This window comes from Cherax quadricarinatus, chromosome 67 (assembly GCF_038502225.1).
Source record: "Cherax quadricarinatus isolate ZL_2023a chromosome 67, ASM3850222v1, whole genome shotgun sequence".
NCBI classification, from domain to species: domain Eukaryota; kingdom Metazoa; phylum Arthropoda; class Malacostraca; order Decapoda; family Parastacidae; genus Cherax; species Cherax quadricarinatus.
The window spans coordinates 23,817,628-23,824,638 of NC_091358.1; the positions used below are offsets into that span (position 1 = coordinate 23,817,628).

The following is a 7,011-nucleotide window of genomic DNA, read 5'->3' on the forward strand; positions in this document are numbered from 1 at the left end:
GTACTCTCGCCGTTGTCAGGTCTATTTAAACGAGCGGGAAATCCGTTACCTCAAAGAGACAGAAGGTCTCCCTTATGCCATGGCAGTTTCTCATCTCCGCCTCCAAGGGAGACTCCCACGTGTTTCTTATTCCCGTGTTTCAAAACGTCCCCCCACTTCTGGTATCCCATCTTCTACACCCACCTCTGTGGTTACCTCTCCCATAATCACTCCTGTATCTAATCCTTTTGCTGTCCTCGGCTCAGACGTCCCTACTTCAACGCCTCAGTCTAATCTCGCTTCTTCGAGTTCTCTCTTACAAGCCTCAGTGTCGACGAGACCTCGTACGACACCTCTTCCCAATCGTCCCTCTACTTCTCAAAAGTCAAAAAAAGGTCTGGTAACACCTCCTACCCATCTTCCACCTCCTCATTTTAGCCTCCCTGTCTCTGTCCCTAGTTCTTCCCCTCTCACTGGCTCAGTTACAAGTGCAGAGGTTCACCCTCCTCCTCGTAATGTACCTTCCTCCCCTGTTCCCTCCCAAGTTTCTTCCTCTTCTGCCACCTCCCAGGTTCCTGTCTCTTCTGCCCCCTGCCACGCTTCTCCAGTTCCCTCCACCCTTTCGCCCCCCCCTACCTTGGTACAGTCCAATACAGTTCCAATCTTTACTCATCCTCCCCCTACCATTCCCAATATTGTCTCCCATACGACATCTCTGAATTCCGAAACACTTGAAGCAATCTCTGAATATATTGCAGAGACCAAACCATCAATGGACACTGATCCACCTTCCGCTCTTTCTCTCTCCTCTGCTCCATCTGCGCAACTCCTTTCTTCACAGCGCACCGTTCCTTCGCTGCTTGAACATTTTCCACTGCCTCCGCATGTGGACTTTTCTAACCCTTCTAGTCCGTAGGAACCCTTACCTGCGGATTTCAAGTATCTTTATCATTGCCAATCATGGCCTTTTTACAGTGGAATATACGCGGCCTCAGGGGTAATCGGGGTGAGCTTCAGATGTTACTCTCCCAGTTTGCCCCTGTTGGTGTTTGCTTACAGGAACCAAAATTACACTCTGCTGTTATTTCTCACATCTCAGGCTATAATTTATTGTATTCTTCAGATCCTTTTCCTGATGGGACCTTTAATGAAAGTGCCCTTCTTCTCCGCACTGATATTCCGTACCATCAGCTATTTGTTCATACTTCGCTGCATTACACAGCAGCCCGTATCCACTTACATAGGTGGTATACGCTCTGTTCTTTATATCTCTCTCCTTCTCGGGCATTATCTATTCCGGATTTTGCCTTCCTTGTTTCGTCATTACCGCCACCGATTCTGTTACTTGGTGATTTTAATGCCCACCATTTCCTCTGGGGGGGGTCTCACTGTGATTCCCGTGGAATTCAGTTAGAGGCTTTTCTTGCCACCCACCCCCTCCATGTTTTAAATACAGGTACTCACACCCATTTTGATCCTCGGACTCATACTCTCTCTTGCATCGATCTCTCAGTTTGCTCTTCCTCCGCCGCATTAGACTTCACTTGGTCTGTTCTCCCGGACTTACATGACAGTGATCATTTCCCAATCATTCTTACTTCCCCTTCATATTCGCCACCTCTTCGCACCCCACGCTGGCAATTTAATCGGGCAAATTGGAACCTTTACTCACACCTGACTGTTTTTAAAGAGGTTCCTTCTTCGTCCTCCATCGATGAGCTTTTACACCTCTTCTCGTCCTCCGTTTTCACCGCAGCTTCTCATTCTATACCCCAAACTTCGGGCAGGCATTCTCAGAAATGCGTGCCTTGGTGGTCTCCTGCTTGTGCTCGTGCAGTACGTTTGAAACGCGCTGCATGGGGCAGGTACCAGTACAATAGAACCACAGAGCGACTCCTTGATTTTAAACAGAAGCGTGCGATCGCTCGCCGTGTCATCCGTGACGCTAAACGCACTTGCTGGCGAGATTATGTCTCCTCCATCACCTCTGCTTCCTCTATGAGTGCAGTCTGGAAAAAAGTACGAAAACTGAGTGATAAATATTCTCCTGACCCGGCTCCTGTTCTGCGGGTTGCCGGTGTTGATATAGCAAACCCACTAGATGTTGCCAATGAAATTGGCAATCATCTGGTCCGTATTTCTCAGGGACTCCATCTATGCCCCTCATTTCTTTCCTCAAAGTCTGCCAGAGAGTTAGCACCCTTGGACTTTTCTTCTCTCAGAGAAGAACAGTATAATGTGCCTTTTACACTTCAAGAACTGGAGGCAACACTCTCAGCTTGTCGATCATCGGCAGCTGGGCCCGACGACATTCATATTCGTATGCTACAACATTTACATCAGTCAGCCCTTGCAGTCCTATTACGCCTTTACAATCTTATTTGGTCACAAGGAGTTCTTCCACAGCTGTGGAAATCCGCCATTGTTCTCCCTTTCCGCAAACCAGGCACTACGGGACATGAAACCTCCCACTATCGTCCCATTGCTCTTACCAGTGCAGTTTGCAAAGTAATGGAACGTCTAGTAAATAGACGTTTAGTGTGGTATTTAGAGACACACAACAGTCTCTCCACTCGTCAATATGGCTTTCGTAAGGGACGTTCTACCATAGACCCCTTACTGCGCTTGGATACGTATGTTCGTAATGCCTTTGCGAATAACCACTCAGTTATTGCCATATTTTTTGACCTTGAGAAGGCATATGACACAACTTGGAGGTATAATATTTTAGCCCAAGCCCACTCCTTAGGCCTTCGAGGCAATCTACCATCCTTCCTTAAGAACTTTTTAACTGACAGGCATTTCCGTGTTCGGGTTAATAATGTGCTCTCCCCGGACTTTATCCAAGCTGAAGGTGTCCCCCAGGGATGTGTTCTGAGCACAACACTTTTTCTCCTTGCTATTAATGATTTGGCCTCTAGTCTTCCATCAAATATTTGGTCATCACTCTATGTTGATGACTTCGCTATTGCCTGTGCAGGCGCTGACTGTCACCTCCTTACAGTTTCTCTCCAGCATGCAGTCGACCATGTTTCCAATTGGGCCACCACACATGGGTTTAAATTTTCCAGCACTAAAACCCACCAAATCACTTTCACTAGACGCTCTGTCATCTCCGATCATCCTTTGTACCTCTATGGCTCCCGTATCCCTGAACGTGATACAGTCAAGTTTCTGGGCCTCCTCTTTGATCGTAGGTTATCCTGGAAACCTCACATTACCTCTCTGAAGGCAACTTGTCACAGCCGGCTGAACCTTCTTAAAACCCTTGCTCATCTTTCGTGGGGAGCTGATCGTCGAACCCTCCTTCACCTACATTCCACCCTTATTTTATCGAAACTTGATTATGGTGACCAGATCTATTCAGCAGCATCTCCTGCTACTCTCTCTAGCCTTAACCCCATTCATCACTAAGGATTACGTTTATGCCTTGGTGCTTTTCGCTCTTCCCCTGTCGAAAGCCTCTATGCAGAAGCGAACGTTCCATCCTTATCCGATCGCCGTGATGCCCATTGCCTGCGCTACTATGTACGCTCTCATGATCTCCGCAATCCTTCCATTTATAGAATGGTCACTGATATTAGTAGACATTCTTTATTTGTTCGCCGCCCCTGCTTACTCCGTCCCTTCTCTCTTCGCCTTCATTCGCTCTTGTCTTCTCTTCAACTACCACCTTTCTATGTACATGTAGCATCTCACTTTTCCCTACCCCCCTGGGAAGTTCCAGCTGTTCGAGTCTGTGCTTTCTCCCTCCCTTGCTCGAAAGCCCAACTGTCTACGGTCGCTTCCCGCTCTCTTTTTCTTGACCACTTTCACTCTCATTCTCATGCCATTGCTGTGTACACAGATGGCTCTAAGTCTTCTGACGGCGTAGGATTCGCAGCAGTGTTTCCGGACAGCGTCGTACAAGGGCATTTACTATCTTCAGCTAGTATTTTTACTGCTGAATTATATGCCATCCTTACAGCACTTATCCGTATTGCATCTATGCCTGTGTCATCATTTGTGGTTGTCTCAGACTCCCTTAGTGCTTTACAGGCTATACAAAAATTTGATACACCTCACCCCTTAGTCCTCCGTATCCAACTTTGGCTACGCCGCATCTTTACTAAGCATAAAGATATTGTTTTTTGTTGGGTCCCTGGTCATGTTGACGTACAGGGCAATGAACAGGCAGACACTGCTGCGCGGTCAGCAGTACATGACCTACCAGTTTCTTATAGAGGTATTCCATGTACGGACTATTTTGCTGTAATATCTTCCCACCTTCACACCCGTTGGCAACAACGTTGGTCTACTATGCTTGGCAACAAACTTCAGTCTATTAAACCGAGTATAGGTTACTGGCCGTCTTCTTATCACCAGGGTCGAGGTTGGGAGACTACTCTCTCCCATCTTCGCATTGGCCATACTCGTCTTACTCATGGATATCTCATGGAGAGGCGTCTTGCTCCTCTCTGTGAGAATTGCCAAGCTCCATTATCAGTCAGCCACATTCTGTTGGACTGCCCACTTTATCAACGAGCACGCAGAATTTACCTCTGTCGTCGTCTTCGCCCCGCTGCTCTCTCTTTACCTTCCCTTCTCGCTGATGGACCCACCTTTCATCCAGACTCTCTCATTGACTTTTTGACAACGACTGACTTACTTCACAAATTCTGATACTTTCAGCCCTTTCTACTTGAATCTCTTGCTACCCTCTACCCCCGTACTATCCCCTGCCCCGCTGTTTTCTGTAACCTGCTGATCATCCCCCCTCCCTTCTGCCATCCAATTCCCTTGCTTCCTTCCCTACCCTGCAGCGCTGTATAGCCCTTGTGGCTTAGCGCTTCTTTTTGATTATAATAATAATAATAATCAGGGAAACTGGCAGGTCGGACTTGAGTCCTGGAGATGACAGGTGTAATATAGGAGAGTCCTGGAGATGACAGGTGTAATAATATATAGGAGAGTCCTGGAGATGACAGGTGTAATATAGGAGAGTCCTGGAGATGAGACTATTGAACAAAAGCTGTATAGCCCTTGTGGCTTAGCGCTTCTTTTTGATTATAATAATAATAATATTGAACAAAAGAAATGTTTGTGCCAGGAATGTCTTCACTGTTTATTATGGTTTATTATGGGTAATTTCTTGTGCTCGGTCAATAGAATGGAAGGAAAACTAGTGAAATAGCTAAGAATTTAGTCGCCTAGAACAATGGAACTGGCTTAAAGTAGGACAAAATCGATGAAATTGATGATAAGTAAATTGCACCGAGACTGCTAAACTTAGCACCTGCGTAATTCTGCAAATTTTTCATCAGATTTCATACTTTTGGTGTCATTACTTTCAGAAAGAGATTCTCTACCATTTCAGTTTTTTTTTTTTTTTTTTGGGGGTGGGGGGGTGGACACTGTGCAATATTAATTTTGGGGTCTGGACAGTGAAAGTGTTAATATATCAATAGTTATTTTTTTTTTTATTGAATTATTAAATACCTCCAATATTTTAAAAACTCAGTATTCTTATTCTCATATACTTGTAATTATAACTTAGTTTTAAGGCTGCCCAAAATGCCTTGCATAATAAGGGTCTTTTTATACAGTAGTTTGTGTGTGTCAATCACCCTAATTGTATAATATAGAAATAGTTGTTTTTTTTTTTTTTTTTTTTTTTGGTTGTATGAAAATTGGTCGTACCTCAGTGGTTGTTAAGCAGCCACTGGGATACTACTGTCCTACAAGTGAAACAAGCCTGGTAAAGGTTTTGCACTTTGGAAGCAGATTGTTAGACAACCTACTGCCAGAGTGCAAAACATTTATCAGACTTCTCTTTCATATTCACAAGATGGTAGTACTTTCCTGGATGCTTGGTGTCTACCACCTATTGCCAGAGTGCAAAACATTTACCAGAATTTTCACACAGAAGGGTACATTCCTGAATGCTTGGTGCCTACCAACATGTTGCCAGAGTGCAGAACATTTAACAGGCTTGTTTCACATTCATGTGACAAGAAGGTAGTACCTCTCTGGATGGTTGCTGTTCAACCTGTTGCCAGAGTGCAAAACATTTACCAGGCTGCCATTACACTGTTATGGCAGGATGGTAGTACAGTTCCTCCCTGGATGGTTGCAGTCTACCAAATACTTTACACTTTACATTTTCATATCATAACTTAGGGAAATACATGTAAACAATTCAATAAAAGTCCACTGAAAACTGTGTCTTTTTTGCCTGAGAATATCTAGGATGAGGACTGACAAACTTGTGGTAATATATAATCTTGGCTTGTTACTGACCTTACTAACTCTGTGTTAGTCTTTACCCTCACTGGTCTCTGATCCAATGTATTACACCCTTAGAACCCAACTCTGCAGCGTTGTATAACCTTTGTGGGTTTAACCCTCTTCAAGGGGGGCTCCTTGGCATGGTGAAGAGGCTCTTGGTCTGAGGAATTAGCCCTGTCGGTCTTCCTCAGACCGAACTTAATTACCCCCCCCATTCTCCCCTCCCCTATCCCATCCTCCCCTTTTTCCATTCCTCCTCCTCCCCACCCCTCCCTTTTGCCCTTCCTCTTTTTGGCCTTTGGGATTTCTCCCACAGGCGTGCTAGTTCCTAGGTAGGGGAAAGGACACTGGGGTCCATCCCATTCTGTTGAGGTTCTTGGCGGTGGCGTAGTTTGCCGTGGAATCTGGATCGCCTGGGGATGTCCTGATCCCTCTCCGGTATCCCGGAGTAGCTTTGGGTGTCTTTTGGGCGACGGGTGTATCTATGGAAGCCACCTTTTGGATTCCGGGGGTGGTGGCCGAAGGAGGTATGCTTTGTGGCAGATATCCGGCCGCCCTCTCTTTTGTCCACCGAGGTAGCTCGGCAGATGTGAGGTTGCTATCCCGGATTGCTGGTTTACTGGCATGAAGGGTAGGGTATGGCACGGGTTCCATGCTGCATCTGCGCTACTAGCGGTGCTGAGGTCCTCTTGGGCGCGGAGGGAGATTTCCGGCCCTTTCATTCCTCCTGGGAACTATTCCTCCCCGCTCCCCCCATTTTTTATT

The 7,011-nt window shown here is 46.0% G+C and overlaps 1 long non-coding RNA gene across 1 annotated transcript; it reads left to right on the top strand.

The window, feature by feature from the left end:
• Nucleotides 1-3,631: 3,631 nt before the first annotated feature.
• On the top strand, nt 3,632-6,178 carry LOC138854704 (uncharacterized). The gene is made up of 2 exons (XR_011393907.1): nt 3,632-4,879; nt 4,911-6,178. It is a non-coding gene; the product is annotated as an uncharacterized lncRNA (long non-coding RNA).
• The last annotated feature ends 833 nt before the right edge of the window (nt 6,179-7,011 follow it).